The following is a 20,232-nucleotide window of genomic DNA, read 5'->3' as shown; positions in this document are numbered from 1 at the left end:
CCCAGCCCAGCCAGGGCTTCATAGAGACCCTGTCTCCAAAAACAAAAAAGAGAAAAAAATGTTTAGTAAGTTTTACTAGGTATGGTGGCAGACACCTTTAATCTAGGCACTTGGCAGGCAAGTATGTGTTCAAAGTTAGCCTAGTATACTCTGCATATTCAACTACAGGCCAGCCAGCATTACATTTTCAGAAAAAATAATAATTAAAAATCACAAGCAGAGTTCAAATTATGTTGTGGCATCACACAAACTTAACGCAATACTATTTGCTTGACAGAATAATAGCAGGGGCAAATATGAAGCCCAAGCCAGGTAAGGCAGGCCTACAAGAAGCTAGCACCTAAGAGGCTGAGGCAGGGGTGGATTTCCAAGCCACGGAAACATTGACAAAAACAGTAACTCTCAGCCTGACAAGTGTGTAATTGCAGCTATTCAAGAGGTTTAGGAACAAGTTTTTTATTTTTTTTTTCCCAGTCCCCTCCTCCCAGGCTGAAGGAAGTGTCCCTGCATAAGCCCCAGGTTCCAAACAGCCAGCTCATGCACTAAGGACAGGTCCCGGTCCCACTGCCTGGGTGCCTCCCAATGGAATAAGTTTTAAGATCAGTCTGAACAACTTAGTGAGACCCTGTCTCAAAACTTCCCACTGGGAAAAAAATCCTGGGGTTGGGAGGTAGAGTGTGGTAGAGGCAGACTGCTAGGTCATTAAAGTGCCTGCCAAGCAGGCAGTTAGAACCGAGTTCAGATCCCTAGCACACACACATTTATTTAGCCAGTATGGCAGACCTGGAGATAGACACAGGCAAATCTGTGTGGCACAATGCCCAGCTAGCATAGCCAACTGGTGAGCCCAATTCCGTGGGAGACCTTTATCAAAAAAAAAAAAAAAAGTTGAAAGCAATGAGGACACCCAACAGCTACCTCTGGCCTACAAAAGCACATGCACACACCCACATGCAACATTTTTCAGGTCCTCATTTTAAATGTCCAATGTATCACACCCCCCCAAAAAAAAGTAAAAATTTTACAGGGGATAAACATGGCATGCCTCGTAAGGAAACCACCCTTCTGAAGGCTCAACATTCCTAAAATACTCAAGTATTTTAATACAATACAGTTCAGCAGTGTTGAAGTCAGAAGCTACAGTCTTTGTTTATTCAGAATGCCCATAGGGTCCTTGAGTTGGATTTAGAAAGTCACTTTAAGAGAAAACCAGGCTATAGCTAATCGCTTTAGAAATAGATATAAACTGAAACCTCTTGGATGAACACCGTGACCCTAGGAGATAAAAGTATTTTTAGCATTTTGCATTCTCAGGTAGAAGAGTAATATGGAAGTAGTCAAGTGTGATCTTCCTTAACTATCTAAAGTTTGGCAAAACACCTTATATTCATAGCATAATCTAATACAACAAAATTCCTAAGCCAGCCATGGTGGTGCACTCCTGTAATGCTTTACTAGCACATGGGAGGCAGAGACTGGAGGATGTCTGTGAGTTTGAAGCTGTTCAACCAGGACAGCCAGGACTACAGAGACCCTGTCTCTCCTAGCCAGGCAGTGGCTTTAATTCCAGCACTCTGGAGACAAAGACAGGTGGATCTGTGAATTCAAGGCCAGTCTGGTCTACAGAGAGAGTTCCAGGACAGCCAGGGCTACACAGAGAAACCCCATTTCAAAACACCAAAAGAAAAAAGAAAAAAAAAGTAAAAAGAAAGAAAGCATTCCTGCTAGCTGACTTACCTAGTAAGTCAGTCTCCAGGCGTTCAGTTCTCCCCCACCCTTTTTTTTAAAGCAGAGTTGCAGTTTATTAAGGGATTTGAACAGTTTTAAGCAGTGCCTAGGGAGCACTCAGAAATCAAAGCATACAACCCTGTGTGTGATGGTGTGGCCTCAGAAGAAAATGGCCCATTTCTCCCTCCTACTGGATCTTACTGGGGGAGGGGCACATATGGCGTCCAGAAGAAAACTTTAAGGAATTAATTCTCTCCTTCCACCCTTCTGTGGGTCCCAGGGATCAAACTCTAGTCTTCAGGCAGTGTATGCTTTACCTTGCTGAATCCTCTCACTAGCATGATGATATTATCTCTGTCACATTCTTTGCACCAGCTCCTCCTCCTCACTAATCTCAAGTTTTTGCTTGTTCTCTTCTTAATAAAATAGGATCTCACTATATAGACCAAGATGGCCTTCACCTAAAATTCTCCTGCCTTACACCCTCTTGAATACTGGTATCACAGACCCATAGTACACAGCCCTTGGACCTTGGTTTTATTCCCAAGGTTAAACTCTCTCTTAAATTCTGTATGTGAGAAAACAAGTATAACATTAATTCACCATTAATCCCTCCTACACACTCAACATCTGCAATTGCAGGCCCTTCACCACCAGATGGTGTCCTGGGTGAATTTAACCAGGCTTAACACAGGATTGCAAAGTTTTTAAGAATCCTGCAAAGCTGGACATAGTGATACATATCTGTATCCCAGCTGTTTTGAGGTGGAGGCAGGAGGAATTCAAGGTCATTCTTGGCTACAGAATGAGTTCCAGACCAGCCTGAAGTACCTGAGACCCTCTATCTAAAACAAAGGTGTTAAATAAAATCAAGTAAAAAGGCTGATTCTGTTATAGTCCCTCGCCTTCCTGCTCTTTGGGAAGGCATCAGAAGTGGTCTAAGAATGTGAGCATCCTTAAGCATTAAACAATGTAAAAGATGGGCTGGAGAGATGGCTCAGTGGTTAAAGAGCACTGACTACTCTTCCAGAGGACCTGAGTTCAATTCTCAGCACCCACATGACAGCTCAACTGTCTGTAACTCCAGTTTCAGGGACCCTAACACTCACAGCAAGACACCAATGCACATAAAATAAAAATAAATAAATTTTAAAGTTTTTTTTTTGTTGTTTTTTGTTTTTTTTTTGTTTTTTCGAGACAGGGTTTCTCTGTGTAGCTTTGTGCCTTTCCTGGGACTCACTTGGTAGCCCAGGCTGGCCTCGAACTCAGTTTTTTTTTTTTTTTTTTTTTAATGTAAAAGACACTCTGTCAAACCGGGGGAGGGGGGTCTGGGGGGGGGGGGGCGCGGGCGGGCGGGCGGGCGGTGCACGCCTTTAATCCCAGCACTCGGGAGGCAGAGCCAGGCGGATCTCTGTGAATTCAAGGCCAACCTGGGCTACAGAGTGAGTTCCAGGAAAGGCACAAAACTACACAGAGAAACCCTGTCTCGAAAAACCAAAAAAAAAAAAAAAAAAAAAGACACTCTGTCATACCAGGTATCTACTGGACAGTTTTAACGAAGTACCTTCTTCAAAACTCTCAGGATGTGCTAGACTAGACTAGACTAGCCCTAATCTGGGTTCTGCAAGTTGTTATGGACACAGTGCTGCTGGTTTACACAGGGAAATGGTACTACCACTTAATACTAACAGGACTGCTTAAAAAGTGGAGCTACAAGTAGGGCAGTGGTGGCGCACACCTTTAATCCCAGCACTTGAGAGGCAGAGGCAGGGGGAATCTCTGTGAGTTAGAGGTCAGATTGGTCCACAAATCGAGTTCCAGTACAGCTAGGACTGAATAGTGGAGCCACTATTCAGAGAAATTCCTAATTCAGTCTCCAAAGTATAAAAGAATATTCACCACCCCAGTATACTATTTGTCTGTCCTTAACCTAAATATCTCACACATCTAATGCTGATAATCAATAAGAAAAAAAATTGTTTGTTTCGGTTCTTAGAGATAGGGTTTCTCTGTGTGGCTCTGGCTAGCCTAGAACTCAACTCTGTAGACCAGGATAGCCTTGGAACTCAGAAATCCACTCCACTCTGCCTCCGAGTGCTATGATTAAAGGCAGTTTTGAGTTTGTTTTTGTGTGTGTGTGTGTGTGTGTTTTTGTTTTTTGAGACAAGGTCTCACTCTATGTAGGCCTGACTGACCTCAAACTCAGGAGACTAGCCTGTCCCTGCCTCAAGCAATTATTTCTTTTTGCCAAGATGGCTTCTCTGTGTATCCCTGGAAGTTCTAAACTCCATCTGTAAACCAGGCCTTGAACTTACAGAGCTCCACCTGGCTCTGCCTCCCAGTGCTCAATGAAAGGTGTGTGCCACGAAAATGCTCCACTCTAAACTCAGTGATCTGATTCCATCTCCACTGCACAAAACCAACTTCAAAAGCCAACTTCTCCCAGAGGAAGGGGGATCCCTGTGAGTCTGAGGCTAGCCTTGGTCTACAGAGTTAGTTCCAGGACAGCCAGGACTATTACAAAAAGAATCCCTTCTCAAAAAAAACACCAAACCAACCAATCAAAAAAAGCCAACTTCTCAGGCTATGGAGCTGGGCCTGCTGGCCAAATAATTCGGTCCCACAAGTCTGACAACTTAAGTTCCACCCCAGGAACCCATGAAAGGAGAGAAGTGACTCCAAAAGTACTCTGGGCCAAGCATGGTGAAACACTACTGTAGTCCCCAGCACTCTGGAAGCAGAGACAGGTGGATCTGAAGGCCAGACCATCCTCATCTACATACCAAGTTCTAAGCCAACTACAGCTAAAAAGTGAAACCTGTAGCCAAAAGAAAATAAAGGGGGAGAAGGATATGGTGGCGTAAGCCCAGCACTTGAAAGGCAGTCATGCTGATCACTGAGTTCCAGGGCTACACAGTAAGACCCTAAAGTCCAAAAAACAAACGGAACAAATTCAGATCCAGTACTGTAAGCTATATAAATGCAGAGAGTTAGTACTAGCAAAAGAGAGATCGAAAAGATGGAGGATTCTCATTAGTGTGCCAGAACACACTTTTCATATGCACACAAAAATAAAAGTATTTTAAAAGCCAACTTAGCCGGCTGTGGTGGGGCAAACCTTTCATTCCAGCACTGGGGAAGCAGAGGCAGGCAAATCTCAGAATTCATACACTGCCGAGTTCCAGGACAGCCAAGGCTACACAGAACTCCCGTCTCAAAATACAAGGCCAACTTCTCCTTCAAAATACAGACACATGAGAAGCCAAATTTTCAGAAGTCTGCCTGTGCCAAACAGCAAATGGAAGACGAAACTTACTTTACAAACTTTTTGTTTTCCTTTCTATCCAATCACGCATACCTACAAGAAGGCAGCATTTCTTCCCAAATCTCGTATTTTTCCTCAATTCCAAAGCTCCACGTGCAGTTCCCTGATCTGTGTCTGCACTGATCACTGACAGCCGTAGTAGTCACACACCGGAGGGCAATGGTGGTGACATCCCAGAGAATAAGGGCGTCCGGTAACAGATGTGCCCAATTCCTTTCAGATATATCTCTAAGTCTGGTGTGAGGTTTACTTCAACAACAGAATAAGTTCAAACATCCAGGATGCATTTTCTTTAGGACCGTTCCCTCCTTTTCCTATTAAAGCAGGTGCCTTAATGTAGCTATCACTTCCCTAGCAAGCAGAAAGTCCGGAGTTCAATTCCCTAGATTATAGGCCCTACAAAGACGGGGATACAGTAGACTTACTAACCATAAAACCTGACCACAAATCTATGGTTCAACTAAAGACATTAATAAAAACAAAGTGGGTGCCCTGGGCCTACACTCCCCACCGGCTTGGGCGTGCCTGAAAAGGCGGGACCATCCCCTCCATCCCCTTTCAACAGTGCACACACAACTTCGGTAACCAAGCTTTTAAAACTTCTAACAACCCATTCTGTAAAATAAAATCACCAAAAATTTTTTCAAGACAATCTTATGGCTTGAGTTCTCTTGTCGACACGACCGAAGAGAATTAAGACCGAAGAGAATTAATGTAAACTTCAGTTACATAAACTTTAGTTACATAAACCCAAACAAAGCAAAGCACCCTTCAAGGCTAACAAACAGCAAACGGGTTTTGGAAGTAAACTGAGCAAGGAAGGTTGCCTAGCAAACTTCCCAACAGTCCCAGGAGAAGCTTGGAAACCTCCTTGGCCCTCCCACCCGGCCCCCTAGGCAGCCTGGCCCGGTGATCGCGCCTCCCATAGAGTCCTGCTCTTCGCATGCCACCTGACCCCTTGCTTGCAGAATGCATTGAGGATGCCAGGACAGGGTGACACCGGTCTCGCCGACTCTTGTGGCTCTGTGGCGGACCTCGCGCGTGCCGGGCCCAACCGCCACTGCAGACCAGGGAGGCAGGGGAGCGGACCCCAGCTAAGCCCCGGGCTAGGCCTGAGCCGGCACGGCAGACGCTTTCCACGGACCCAGTCTAGACCCGGGCCGGACCAGGAACAACTTAGGCCTCAGGACCAGACTCTAGACCACAGCTTGGACTGGAACCCGCTCGGCCCTGGCGAGCAGTCCCGACCCCACTGTCGGCCCGGCTTCCCTGCGCCCGTGTCCCAGGCGCCGAGCAGGTCACCCTATCCGCACCCAGCCGCCGGCCCTCCTCCCCCGCCACCGCCAACCCTGCTCTCCGCCCCAGTCCGCAAGTCCCTCACCGAGGACGCGGCGGCCGGCGAGGCGGGGGGAAGTCGGGCGGCCGGTCTCCTCGCGGCTCTGGGACAGCTGCGCTGGTGGCGGTGGCGGCGTCTCCTCGCGCTTTCCTTTCTCTCCTTTTCTCCAACAACAAACAGGAAGTGCGTCATGCGGTGGCGGCGCGGCGGCGGCGACTTCCGCCCGGCCCTGAAGCCACGCGTGCGCAGTAGCAGTTGCCCGCTCTGGTTCGCGTGGATTCCGCAGCCGCGGCTTCAGGTTGGGAGGCTTCTGCCAGCCTAGCCGATGAGACTCAGTGGAGTCTCTGTAGGCGAAAGCGGCAGAATAGAGCGGGGAGCGCCACCCTGCGCTAGTCCTGGGCCTGGAGGCCTCCGAAGCTGGCGGTGACTTATGGGCGACCCTGACTGACTGACCTAGGGGCCTGCGGTTGCCCGGAAGCAGACAGGGAGGAAGGACGCTCAAGCCTCTGATGGTGGAAACTGACCCATAAAGTTCGGAGATAGCGATCAGATAGCTTAGTGTGACTCACACGCCCTATGGACGTGGAGAGTTGTAGTCCCGAGGTTTGGAAGAAAGGCTAGCACACTCGAGGTCGGCCAGGTCGACAAGCAGTCCCGATTTAGGAGATCCTCCTTTGTCCCGAACCCAGCCGTCATCACTTACTTGGAGCTTGAGAGACTTCATCATTACCAGCATGGAATGCCGAGTAAAATTCAGTGTCTGATTTTCAACCACCTTCTCACCACACAGAATTTTTTCTCTTTGTTCTTTTTGTTTGGTTGGTTTTGGTTTTTCGAGAATTATTTTTTTTCTCCCAATGCTAGACATTGACTGCAAGACCCCGCACATGCTAAACAAGCATTGTACCCTAGAGCCCTATCCCCGCCCTCTTATTTTTAGACGAGGTGCCACTGAGTTTCCTCCTCTGACTTTGAACTTTCCAGCTCGAGACTTCGAAGTAACTGGGGTTACAGGTTTTGCATTACAAATATCCACCAGGCCCAGTTTACTCTGGACAGAAGGCATTTTGCAAAATTTCTTCTACTAAGTAATGAGAAACAGTAGTTCCAGTGGGGCTTTCCCAAGCCCAGCTCATCTTCCTAAAGACTCGACCTCCAAAATTAAACAGTTGACCTTCGGGACTAAGGTCAACATCACACTCAGTCTGCCCTGACTCTGAGGGCCCAGTGCTCTGATTCCTCTCAGTTGCCCACATCCTCTCCCAATCTCACCTGCAGGGAAGGTATATAAGCTTCTAAAGATAACAAGAGTTCTGAATATTGTTCAAGTAGTGCCCTCGTGAGCACAATATTGTATATACTTTTATTTTGTTAATATGCCTACTGCCCATCTATTTAATAGACTTGTTAGATAAAAATTACAACAGGTCGTTTTTTATAGACGAAGCTTTTTCGCTGGGGAAACAGGCTGGGCTAAAATTCGCAATGGAATCACTGAGATCAAAAGTTAAACCTGTTTGTGCTGGCTAGTGTTACATCAACTTGACACAAGCTAGAGTCAGCAGAAAGAGGGAGCCTCAGCTGAGAAAATAATTTGGCTGTAGGTAAACCTGTAGGGCGTTTTTTTTTTTTAATTTATTTTTATTTTATGAACATTGATTGGTGTTTTGCCCGAAAGTATGTCTATGTGAGGGTGTCAGATGCTCTGGAACTGGAGTTACAGACAGTTTCAAGCGGCCATGTGGGTGCTGGGAACCGAACATAAGTCCTCTAGAAGAACACCAATGTTCTTAACCACTAAGTCATCTCTCGGGCCCCAGGCATTTTCTTAATTAGTGATTGATGTGAGACGACCCAGTCCTTTCTAGATAGGGCCACCCCTAGGCCGTTGGTCCTGTGTTCCATAAGAAAGGACCCTGAGCAAGCCAGGAAGCAGCAATCCTCCATGGCCTCTGCATCAGCTCCTGCCTCCAGATTCCAACCCTGATTTTCCTCTATGTTGAACAATGATGTGGATGTGTAAGCCAAGTAATGCCCCCACACACACCCCAAGTTGCTTTGTCACGGTGTTTCATCACAACAATAGTAACCCTAAGAAACTGCTCTTCCTGAAAAAAATTCCCCAGTTTCAATTGACATGCTAATGAAGTTACCACTGTCTTAATCCTTACATTTAGAGAGTAACCTCACGGTTACCTATAGGTTGTCTTTCCTTTTCGGGATCTCCCAAGCCTGTTATGCTAGGAAAGTAACTGTGAAAGGCCCATGGCTTCTTTTTTTAATTTCTTCCTGGGCCTTGCCTTGATCAGCCCATCAAACAAACCACAGGAAGCCTTGCCTGATCCTAGAAATGAAAACAAAGTTAGGATTGAGCTTGGGTGTGACAGCACACACCTATAATCCAGCATTCTAGAAGATTGCCGAGAGTTCACAGTGATTTGAGCTGTGTGAATTAGTCTCTTTCTCAAAAATTAAATAAATAAATAAATAAATAAATAAATAAATAAATAAGTAAATGAATAAATGAATAAATAAAATTAAGATTGTTAAATCATGCTGTGCTTTAGAGACTGGGTGATTAGGCGACTGAAGCAGGAGGATTACCACAAGAAGGATTACCACAAGGTAATTACCACAAGGTCAACCTGGACTACAGAGTTGAGACCCCATCTCAAAAATAAGTATAGCCAGTAATGGTAGCCCACACCTTTAATCCCAACACTCAGGAGGCGGAAGAGGGTAGATCTCTGAATTTGAGGCCAGCTTGGTCTATCTACATAGTGTATTCCAGAGCTACAAGGAGAGACCCTGTCTCAAATAAATAAATACGAGTAAATAAATAAAAGAAAGGGGGGGGTAAACTATTATAATGTAGTGACTCATACCCATGACTGAGGGGGAGGCAGAAGAATCAGGAATTCAAGGAAAACCTGGGATGCCTCGAAAAGAAAAGATCATTGTAATTTTGAATTTGACAAGTCAGTTCTACAGCCCTCAGAGGGTAAAAGAAGCATTTTTGTACTGTCCTTCTCCACTACCATGTCCTCGTTTTAGACAACTGGAACTAGTGTTGGTGCTAGTGTCTCTTCCTCAGGACCTGGCTGTCTGAGGGGTGCAGTTTAGTAGCCTAGGCAGATGCCCTGATGGGGAAGGAAATATTCTTTCCTTTTCTTCAGCTGTCAGACTTGGAGCAATAGATACCCAAGGAATTACAATTTCCACAGGACCCATGCCAGAGGGAGGGAAAGACCAGAAGAACTTGCCTCCCTGGGTGATATTATCTCACAGAGCAGCAGCACAAGGATAGTTAGTTTCTGGCTTCTAGTTCATCTTTTCTATAGCATTATAACAGTGCCACAGAAAAGGACAAGAGGAAGTGTGAGTCTTTCCAATTTGTCCAAGTTGCAAATAAATGCATTCATTATCCTAAATCAGATATAGTACCACTCAGCATCTACAATGAAAGATCCATAACCACCCATAGCTCTAGTGCCAGAGGATCCCACAGGCAACAGGCATGCACTTAGTGCATACACATACATATGAGCAACACATTCATAAAATAGATTTTTTTTATTTAAAAGAAAAAAATCCCAGAGCAAGCAAGTTGTAAAACCTTAGCTGCTGCTCAGCAGAAGAGAGTGGAGGAGAAAAGGGGGAAAATCCTGCCATTTAAAAGCTGGCATAGCGGGCGGTGGTGGCGCACGCCTTTAATCCCAGCACTCGGGAGGCAGAGCCAGGCGGATCTCTGTGAGTTCGAGGCCTGCCTGGTCTCCAAAGCGAGTTCCAGGAAAGGCGCAGAGCTACACAGAGAAACCCTGTCTTGAAAAACAAAATAAAAAAAAAAAAAAAAAAAAGCTGGCATAGGGGTCAGACACATGGCCAACAAGCAGTCATAGGGAAGGGAGGGAAACTTTAGAGAAAGAGTGAATTGTCAGGCATGGTGGCACAGGTGCAGGCCTTTAATCCCAGCACTTTGGAGGCGGAGGCAGGCAGATCTCTGTGAGTTCAAGAACAGCCTGGTCTAAAGAGAGTTCCAGGACAGCCAGAGCTACACGGAGAAAGGGAAAATATGCTTAGAAGAGATACAGGCTGAGGATGGTAAAGGAGTGTTACAGTTACATGTTTCTAAATTAGTCAAAAGAGAGGCTGACTTACAACCTTACATGATTGTGATCTGTAATCTGCCAAATTTCTCTTCTTAATTTCATTTGACATATAGAAAAACCAGACAGAGACTAGTCTCAAACTCAGTGTGTGTGTGTACTCCCTGGGAATGGAAAGCAGTGACTTATGAATGCCTAGCCAGTGCTTTACCAATGGGCTATTAAAAAAAACAAATTACCAGGCATGCAAGTCTTCAATCCCAGTACTGAGAGGTAAAAGCAGACAGACCTCTGTAAATCTGAGGCCAGATTGAAATACACAATAAGACCCTGTCCCTCCCACTAAAAACCCCACAGAAACAAAACAAAATTGAAATCAGACACAATGCTCTACATAGTTTTCTTTTAGTAGGTTAAATAATGTCTATGCAAAAGGAAGAACTGACAGGAGTATTTGGCATCTCATAATACAGGCTAAGATCATCTCATCAAAGACCAGGTTTCATTTGATATACAACAGTCAGTCACAGTCACGTGTAACTCTTTCTGCCAGCAGGTTGATGGAATTTTATTTCGATCTGGGTGTTGACAGTACTCTCATATGACATTTCACATTCAAACAAGTCCCTGCAGCCATTGTGACCTAATCTTGAGGTACAGGCACATGGATTTTAAATAGTACAATGGCAAGAGAGCCAAAGATTGCCTCTTCCCCCTACAAAATGAATAAATATAATAATAAAATAGATATTTTGTACAAAACCGACCCCACAAATTGCCTCCAACAGTTAGGGGAGAACAGGTGTGAAGACTCAACACTAAACAAATGTGCGCATGAGTGAATTCAGTTAAAAAACAAAACAACACAGAGCTAAGCAGTGAGAGTAAAGACACCATGGCTACTGTCACCCAGACAGTGGAGTAAGGTGACTGCCACATGGATCAGAAAGGACTCAGAGTGAATGAAAAGTGTTTGCAGAGGAGATAGAGACAGGACACAAAAGCACAGGCCCTGGAGCAGACATCGTGTCTTGACAAGCAGAGCTCCAAGGCGGGGTGACCGGAGGCAGACAAGAGGGAAAAGAGTCCGTCTTGCAGGTTGTCCAAGCTCTGGATGGTTCCCAGTGAGAAAAGCCAAACAATAACCAAGCTGTAGTTTCCAGAAGGATTGGTGGGGGACTCAGCTGTTCCCTAGAGTTCTCTTCCCTCGTGTGTAAAACAGTGTAATGGGCTTGGGTGAAGGTTGCTTGCGTGTTTAGCTCATTGCTAGACACTTACTCACACCCAGTACTAATAAGTCTTCTGTATCTCTGGCCTCTGACGAACTCAGGAAAAAGATGGCTATCCCCTGAGAAACAGTGCCAGTGACAGAGATTTGTAGATAAACATGCACGTGTGTCCTCCCCCTCCTCCCTCCCACCACACACACTGCCCAGCCCTCCCTGAATCCAGGGACCCCAAATGAAGGTCCCAAAGGACAGTTTGGACAGTTCATCAAACTGTAAAATTCGTCTTTGCTCTATCTAATAACAGAAAAGGTTGTCCTAAGGCAACAGTGCGGGAGTGGGAAGAAAAAGGTCAGGGGTTTGTAGATAATTAGTTCCTCCTTCCTGTGAATTGCATGGAAGGCATCAAAATAACTGTTGAGGACCTCTTACTGACTAGAAGACCTGTGTCTGGTCTCCAACACTGCAAAAAGTAAAAAAACGTCAGTAAGAGAAATATGGCGATAATTAATGGCATGAAATGTATGCAGGATATATTTCTTTTTATGTATTTAAGGTTTGGTTTGGTTTGTTTGTTTTTGTTTTTTTTTCTTTTTTTTCGTTTGTTTGTTTGTTTGTTTGTTTTTGAGACAGTGTTACTTGTGTAGCAGCTCTGACTGTCCTGGAACTCACTCTGTAGACCAGTTTGACCTTTAATTTACAGAGATTGTTATACCCAGATTGTGGGGACCCCCAAAAGACCACCACGGAAACCGAATCCCTCATGTAAAAGCAAACAGCCTTTATTTCAAGCTCCAGAGCTTGGTCCATCTGTCTGTCCGACACAGCGGTGAGAGCAGAGAGCCCTAAATTCAGGTGGGGCAGAGTTTTTTAATCATAGCAGAGGTTGGGGTGAGGGGATTTCCAGGATCCAGGACCCTGATTGGTTGACAACTGTCTTGGGTTTTTTTGGGGTTTTTTTTGTTTTTTTTTTTTTTTTGGTTTTTCAAGACAGGGTTTCTCTGTGTAGTTTTGCGCCATTCCTGGAACTCGCTTTGTAGACCAGGTTGGCCTCGAACTCACAGATCTGCCTAGCTCTGCCTCCCGAGTGCTGGGATTAAAGGCGTGTGCCACTACCGCCCAGCGGCTGACAATTGTCTTGGGGTATCTATAAAACAAAAAATAGATGTGTGCTAGACTCAAGGGTCTCTGGCTAACTTGTCTAATGGTTGGAATGTTTGGGATGTCAGGTACTTCCTCACCCCTGGGTAGATCCCAGGGTGGTATCAGCTTAAGGCTTTTCCTGGATCTGGGTGTTGCCTGCCAGTAAGCCTGTCACAGAAGCTGTGTCTAGGCCCCTAAGCCTGTCATGGCTGCTGTGTGCTCAGGCTATTTTGGGGCCCCTTCCCAAGATCTGCGAGCCTGTGCCTCTGGAGTGCTGGGATTAAAGACATGCACCACCATCACCCAGCTGGTTTTTAAGTTTGTTTTTTTTTAATTAATTTATTTATTTTGAGACAGGGTTTCTCTGTGTTGTTTTGATGCCTGTCCTGGATCTTGCTCTATAGACCAGGCTGGCCTCGAACTCACAGAGATCCGCCTGGCTCTACCTCCTGAGTGCTGGGATTAAAGGTGTGCATCACCACTGCCCAACTTTAAGTTTTTGAAATTGTTTTTCGGTCTGCGTGTATTGATGTGTGTGGCAGTCAGAGCACAAAACTGAATGTTGGTCCTTGTCTCCCACCTTGTTTGAAACAGGGTCTCTTTATTTTGGTTTTCTGTTTTGTTTTTGTTTCCATTATATATGATAGGAATTCCAACCAGGCCCCATGGTCCTGCATGCCCAGCGGGACACTTTGTCATCTCCACCTAGTCATTTCCGGGTCATACGTCCTGCATGACCCATGGCCCATGGTTACGTGGTCACGTAGTCCTGTGACCGTGTGATCTCTGTCCGTGGGCCTGTGTGAGCAGGTCCATCCTGGCCTTTATAAGGCAGCACCATGTTCCCCCAATCTCTCTCTTTCACGTGTCCTTCCACAAGCCTGATCACATCTATCCCTTTCTCTTTGTCTTTTTTTGTTGTTTTGTTTTGTTTTGTTTTTCGAGACAGGGTTTCTCTGTGTATGCTGTGGGATGTTCTGTATGTCAAGTGTGTTGCTGATTGGTCAATAAATAAATCACTGATTGGCCAGTGGCCAGGCAGGAAGTATAGGCAGGACAAGGAGGAGAATAAAGCTGGGAAGTGGAAGGCTGAGTCAGAGAGACACTGCCAGCCGCCACGATGACAAACAGTATGTGAAGATGCCAGTAAGCCACGAGCCACGTGGCAAGGTATAGATTTATGGAAATGGATTAATTTAAGCTGTAAAAACAGTTAGCAAGAAGCCTGCCACGGCCATACAGTTTGTAACCAATATAAGTCTCTGTGTTTACTTGGTCGGGTCTGAGTGCCTGTGGGACTGGCAGGTGAGAGAGATTTGTCCTGACTGTGGGCCAGGCAGGCAAACTCTAGCTACATGTGTAGCTTTGCACCTTTCCTGGAACTCACTCTGTAGACCAGGCTGGCCTTGAACTCACAGAGATCCGCCTGCCTCAGCCTCCCGAGTGCCGGGATTAAAGGCGTGCACCACCACCACTGCCCGGCATCTCTTTGTCTTGATAAAACTCTTGTTAGTGGATTCTGTCTTGTGTTCCTTTGGGGCAAGAGTCCACAAAAAGCTTTCGATATATACCAGGCTAACTGGCCAAGACCTTGCAAAGATTCTCCTGTCTCACCTCCCAGCTTCCCTAGGTACACAGGGATTACAGATTATCAAGCTACTGTGTCCAGGTTTGATATGGGTTCCAGGGATTTGACCTTAGGTCCTAAAGCTAGCTGTTACTGAGAAACCAACAGCAGTTCATGGTTTGGATCAGGAAAAGAGATGACACAAAATTACCCTCCAGAAAATTAGCTTTTTTCTAAGAGAGAAGTCCACATAACCTTAGAGACCATGGTCAACCCAGGATATGGGTCGCATCATAAGAGACAGTACATATGTGGTGGTTTAAATTAAAATAGCCCCCCATACTCTGTGAGTTTGAGACCAGCCTGGGTTACAGAGTTCCAGGACAGGCTCCAAAGCTATACAGAGAAACTCTGTCTCGAAAAAGCAAAAAAAGAGAGAGAGAGAGAAGGAAGGAAGGAAGGAGGGGGGGGAGGGAGGGAGGAATGGAGGAAGGAAGGAAGGCAATTAGCCACCAAAGACACAGAGAAACACTCTTAAGGGCTGTGGTCTTGTTAGAGTAGGTGTGGCCATGTTGGAGGAAGTGCATTGATGTGTTTATCTAAGTTATTCTAATATCAATAAAAACTCTGGAATCAGATATTAGGGTAGAAAAACCTGATAGGTCCAAAGAGTGGCAGAGGAACGATCAGCTGACCCTAACTCTCCACACTTCCCAGGTTGAAAAAGACTGCAAATCTCTTTAAACCCCTTCCTATATCTTCCTATACTCCCCCCCCCCCCAAATCTGGGTCCTCCAAAACCTCTATGGCTAATTGCAGTCAACCAATTGCTGACTCTGCCCTCTGATTAAAGGTAAACTTTATTGGTAATCTCGGAGTGTCAGTGCAAACAAATATCCCACAGCAACTGTGCATCACTGGGGGGTGGGCTTTGAGGTTTCAGAAGCTCAGGCCAGGCCAGGCCTAGTGGCCAGCTATCTCTTCCTGCTGCCTGTGGATCCAGATGTAGAACTCTCAGCTGCCTCTCCAGCACCATGTCTGCCTGCATGCCACCATGCTTCCCACCATGATGATAATGGACTAAACCTCTGAACTGTAAACTAGCCCTAACTAAATGTTTTCTTTTGTAAATGTTGCCATGGTTAAGCTGGGCAGTGGTGGTGGTACATGGCTTTAATCACAGAGGCAAGTAGATCTATGAGTTGATGGCCAGACCAGTCTACATAGTGAGTTCCAAGACAGTCAGGGCCATAAAGTGAGATCATCTCAAAACACACACACAAAAAAGAAAGTTCGTTTAGTGCCTTACACATACTAAGTGTATACATTCTCTACCATTGAACTGCACCTAGCCACTGTTACTATTTCTTTGAGACAGCATCTGCCCAGGCTGACGTTGAACACACTCGGCAGCTCAGGAGGGCCTTAAACTTGTGGTTGTCCTCCCTCAGCCTTGCAAGTAGCTAGGATTACAGGTCTGTGATACCAAGTCTAACTAAGAAAAAGAAAATTTACAAAATTAAAACCATGAATGGCAGACTCAGAACTCTGTACCTGTAGTTAAAACAAAGTCAAAGGTTAAGCTTGAACACAGCATTTTTTTTTATTTTATTTATTTATTTTGGTTTTTTGAGGTAGGGTTTCTCTGTGTAGTTTTGGTGCTTGTCCTGGATCTCACTCTGTAGTCCAGGCTGGCCTTGAACTCACAGAGATCCGCCTGGCTCTGCCTCCCGAGTGCTGGGATTAAAGACATGCACCACCACCGCCCCGCTGAGCAGAGCATTTTTACTTAGCCATTGACTGAACATGTATTAAACTCCTACTGTATACCAGCACAGCTCTTGATCCCAGGAACCCATACATCTTAGAAGGACCGGATCTGGCCCTGGTGGAGCTTTGATCTGGAGGAAAACTCCTATCCCATGTTCTGATACAGGGCTGTGAGGGTGGGGCACAGGCTCCAGACACAGCACAGGGGCTCGGAGAGCATGGTCACAGCATAGACAGCAGCACCATGAAAGGCTGTCCAGGCTGAGTGACAGCAGAAGGACTAGGTGGATGGAGAACGCTAGAGGCAGAGACCATGTCTACGGGTGGCAGAAAGGAAAAAAGATAGTGTGCTATTTTTAAAGCCAGCTATTCCACGTTCTCAGAATTCCTTTTGGGAAATTCCTTCCTGGGTATCTCTACTGGGCAAGTAGCTCAGTGGAAGAGCTTTGATTAATGTGTGGGGATACTGGGTTGGATCCCTAGTATTAATTCAAATTTTTAAAAAAAAATAGAAGAAGGTCAGGTGTGGTGGCACACACTAATCCCAGCATTCCAGAGGCAGAGGTATATGGATCCCTGGGATTCTGGGATCTACAAAGCAAGTTCTGGACCATTCAGAGCTACATGATGAGACCTTGTCTCAAAAATAAATAAATAAAATGGCCAGCTGGGTTTGGTGGTGCACACCCATAATCTCAGCACTTAGGATGCAGAGGGAGATGAAGCTATGTAAGTCTGAGGCCAGCCAGGTCTACATAGTGAATTCAGGCCAGTCAGGGCTATATAGTGAGACCCTGTGTTGGTTAAGTGGTGGAGCTTTATTGGAAGAGAGAGGGAGGAAGGGAGAGAGAGAGAGAGAGAGAAACAGAGAGAGAGAGAGACCACGCGGAGAGAAGAGAACAGAAGGAGAAAGGAAAGAAAGAAAACGCACAGAGGGCACATCTGCTTTTTAGGCTGGGACACTGTCGCAGGCTGGTGACATAATTAAGGACATAATCCTTACACCCTGTATAAATAAAATAGAAAGAAAGATGCCAGAGATTGTCACATACCTTTAGTCCCAGCATCCAGGAGACAGTGGCAGGAGGATCTTTATGAGTTCAAAGGAAACCTGGTGTACCTAGCAAATTTTAGACCAGCCATGGCTATATAGTGAAACCTTCCTTCTGAATAAGTAACTATAGAAAGTAAATAAAAATGCCAGGCATGGTGGCGGCACTTAGACAGGAGGAAGCAGACGCAGGAAGATCTTTGAGTTCGATGTCAGTTTGGTCTACAGAGCAAATTCCAGGACAGCCAGGAACCCTGTCTCAAAACCCTATTCTGTCTCAAAAAAACAAAAGCAAAAGAAAGAAAGAAAGGAGCCAGGTGGTGGTGGCGCACGCCTTTAATCCCAGCACTCAGGAGGCAAAGGCAGGTGGATCTTTGTGAGTTCGAGGCCAGCCTGGTCTACAGAGCTAGTCCAGGACAGACTCCAAAGCTACAGAGAAACCCTGTCTCGAAAAAAAACACACAAAAAAAAAAAAAAGAAAGGAAAGAAGGAAGGAAGGAAGGAAGGAAGGAAGGAAGGAAGGAAGGAAGGAAGGAAGGAAGGAAGGAAAGGCCATTCACACCTGGAAGAAAGGCTTTGAGACAGACCTCACAGGGAGGAAAAGAGCTTCCTTGGACAGAGAAGGCAGAAGTGACTGTCCTAAGGCCTGCACAGGGTTCGATGCCGACCTTGGGCAGAGTGGACCAGACTGGACCCTGAAAGCAGCTAAGGTGGGTTTTCTGCACAAGGACTCCTTCATTTCCTCTCCTTTGGTCTCCTCGCCATTGCCTCGGACCCCCATGGTTCTTTACCCCAGCAATGCTCTGAGCCCTGTGCTGGGGACGTGGGTCTGAGACTGGGGCCTTCTGTCACTAGTTTGCCAAATCACGAACACATTTTTCTCTTGTGGAAAACTGGTTGTCTAAGTGATTGGCATAGTACCCAGGGGCAAAATGAGCCCGTTGGCAATATGGTGATGTTTTGCTTCTCTGGCCTTCTTTAACTTAAATACAGAACGCCATTAAACAAACTTCTGCTGGGGAAAGTTCGAACACCCACAAACCCACGGCACCAGTTCATCCCAATCTGTGGGGAAACCACCCATTCCACCTTCATGGAGGCATATGTACCTCAGAGAAAGAACCCTGAACCCAGGAGGCTCCAACTAAGCCTTAGGAGGGCCTCAAGTTGTTAACGATAAAGTAACAAAGGAATTCACAAAGGAACAGAGGCCAGCACTCTGGAGGCAGAGGCAGGCAGATATTTGTGTTTGAGGCTAACCTGGTCTACATACTGAGTTCCAGTACAGCCAATGCTACACAGAGAAACCCTGTCTTGGGGAAAATAATAATAATAATAATAATAATAATAATAATAACCAGAGGCCAGACCAGCTCTGTGAAAGTCTCCTACTTATTCTACAATCACTGAACCCAGGGCTCTGGACCTGCTAAGCTTTGCCACTGAATTATAGTGCCAGCCATCTTTAATTTTTTTTTAAATTTTATATTTATTTGTTGTTTGCCTGTGTGTGTACACCAATACCACAGAATGTGTGACATTTATTTTTGGCTAAATAGTGAGTTCACTGTCAGCTGGAACTACACAAGACACTGTCTCAAAAAAACAATGCCACCAAGACTGGCCTTAAACTCCTGATCCTCCTGCCTCCACTTCCTGAGTGCTAGGGTTACAGGCATGTGCCAACCTGCAAGGCTTTAGAAACACAATTATGACAATGAAGATGGCCAGAGACTGACCCCTGTTTATGGTCATCCTGTAAATGACCCTCGATTCTCATCTTATCTTTCTGCTTAGCCAGGCCCACCCTGGTCTTCTCTCAGTGGACAAGGAGTATGCTTTGGAGTTACCTTACTTTGGAGTATGTTTTACCAGACACTCCAGTTCCCTGCTCTGTCTAGAAGCTCAGCAGGGTAAATAGAGTTGGGAGACCTCAATAAAGGAGGTGAGAGAGTTTGTAATGAATTCCAACAGGTAACTGACCTGCCCAATCCCTGCATGCCCAAGGCCCTGGAGCCCAGTCCCAGCATGACTGAGGCCCTGAGGCCTAGTTCTAGCATGTTCAAGGTCCTGGACTCAATCTCCAGCAACACATACACATACCTCTGATAAACAAGATTTTCAAAATGAGCTGGAAAATAATAAGAATCCTGTTGCCAGAGGTGTTCAAGCAAAGATTATTTTTTTTAGAAGCATAAATATTTATTTGTAACAAAGGAGTTTGTGTAGTGTTGAAAATCTACAACTTCTTGTTAAATTCACATTTCAAGCAAAGATTATTGTGGAAGATGATGTGTCCCAAAAGTCCAGAGTCCATCAAGCTTGGTTTCCTTCACTTTCAGCCATCTGTGCACTTATTCATTCGACCTACACACACTTGTGTGTGCAAGAGGCTCAGCAGGGTCGGCAGAACTGAAGCAGCACAAGAGAGGCTCACAGTGAAGTCCTCGCTTCTCTTCAAGCTTGTGGGAAAATTGCTCGCAGTCATCCATCAAAGCTGTCTGTGGCCTCCCAGAAAACACTCACATCTGGACTAACCACACAGAGCCCGCAGCAGAATGCTACGTCAGACAACAAAGTATTTGACTGCCTCTTAGGGCTCCTCCAGCCCCAGCCTGGGTGAACTCCCAATACACACAACTGTCTGTAACTCCAGTTCCAGAGGATGGAAAAGGTTCACACAGACATGAACGCAGTTAAAATACCGATGTACATAAAATTAAAAACAAGACAAAAACAAACAAAAAAAAAACCAAAATTCTAGCACCAGGTCTGAAGAGATGGCTCAGTGGTTAAGAGCATTTGTTGCTCTTCCAGAAGACCTGAGTTCAATTCCCAGCATCCACATCAGGCGATTCACAAAGTGCCTGAGGCTCCAGCTCTAGGGGATGTGAGTCACTCTTCCAACATCTCACCTCACATACACATGGCTTATCCTTCCCCTGAGCTCCTCTCTTTCAAAAAACCCAAGTTCTCAAAT

At 45.7% G+C, this 20,232-nt stretch overlaps 1 protein-coding gene across 4 annotated transcripts in view; it reads right to left on the bottom strand.

The window, feature by feature from the left end:
- The window catches only part of Dnajb6 (DnaJ heat shock protein family (Hsp40) member B6), a 54,987-nt gene extending 48,421 nt beyond the window's left edge, over positions 1-6,566 (bottom strand). For all 4 annotated transcript variants that reach the window (XM_052719576.1, XM_052719577.1, XM_052719575.1 and 1 more), the window contains exon 1: positions 6,435-6,566. The gene's annotated coding sequence lies outside the window, so the exon portion shown is untranslated. The remainder of the gene's footprint in view (positions 1-6,434) is intronic.
- Between the last annotated feature and the right edge of the window lie 13,666 nt (positions 6,567-20,232).

The sequence above is a fragment of the Peromyscus californicus genome, unplaced genomic scaffold (genome assembly GCF_007827085.1).
Source record: "Peromyscus californicus insignis strain IS unplaced genomic scaffold, ASM782708v3 Scaffold_6__1_contigs__length_162567912, whole genome shotgun sequence".
Taxonomy (NCBI): Eukaryota; Metazoa; Chordata; class Mammalia; order Rodentia; family Cricetidae; genus Peromyscus; species Peromyscus californicus.
The sequence above is the reverse complement of the archived record's forward strand: the minus strand, read 5'-3'. Positions and strand labels throughout refer to the sequence as shown.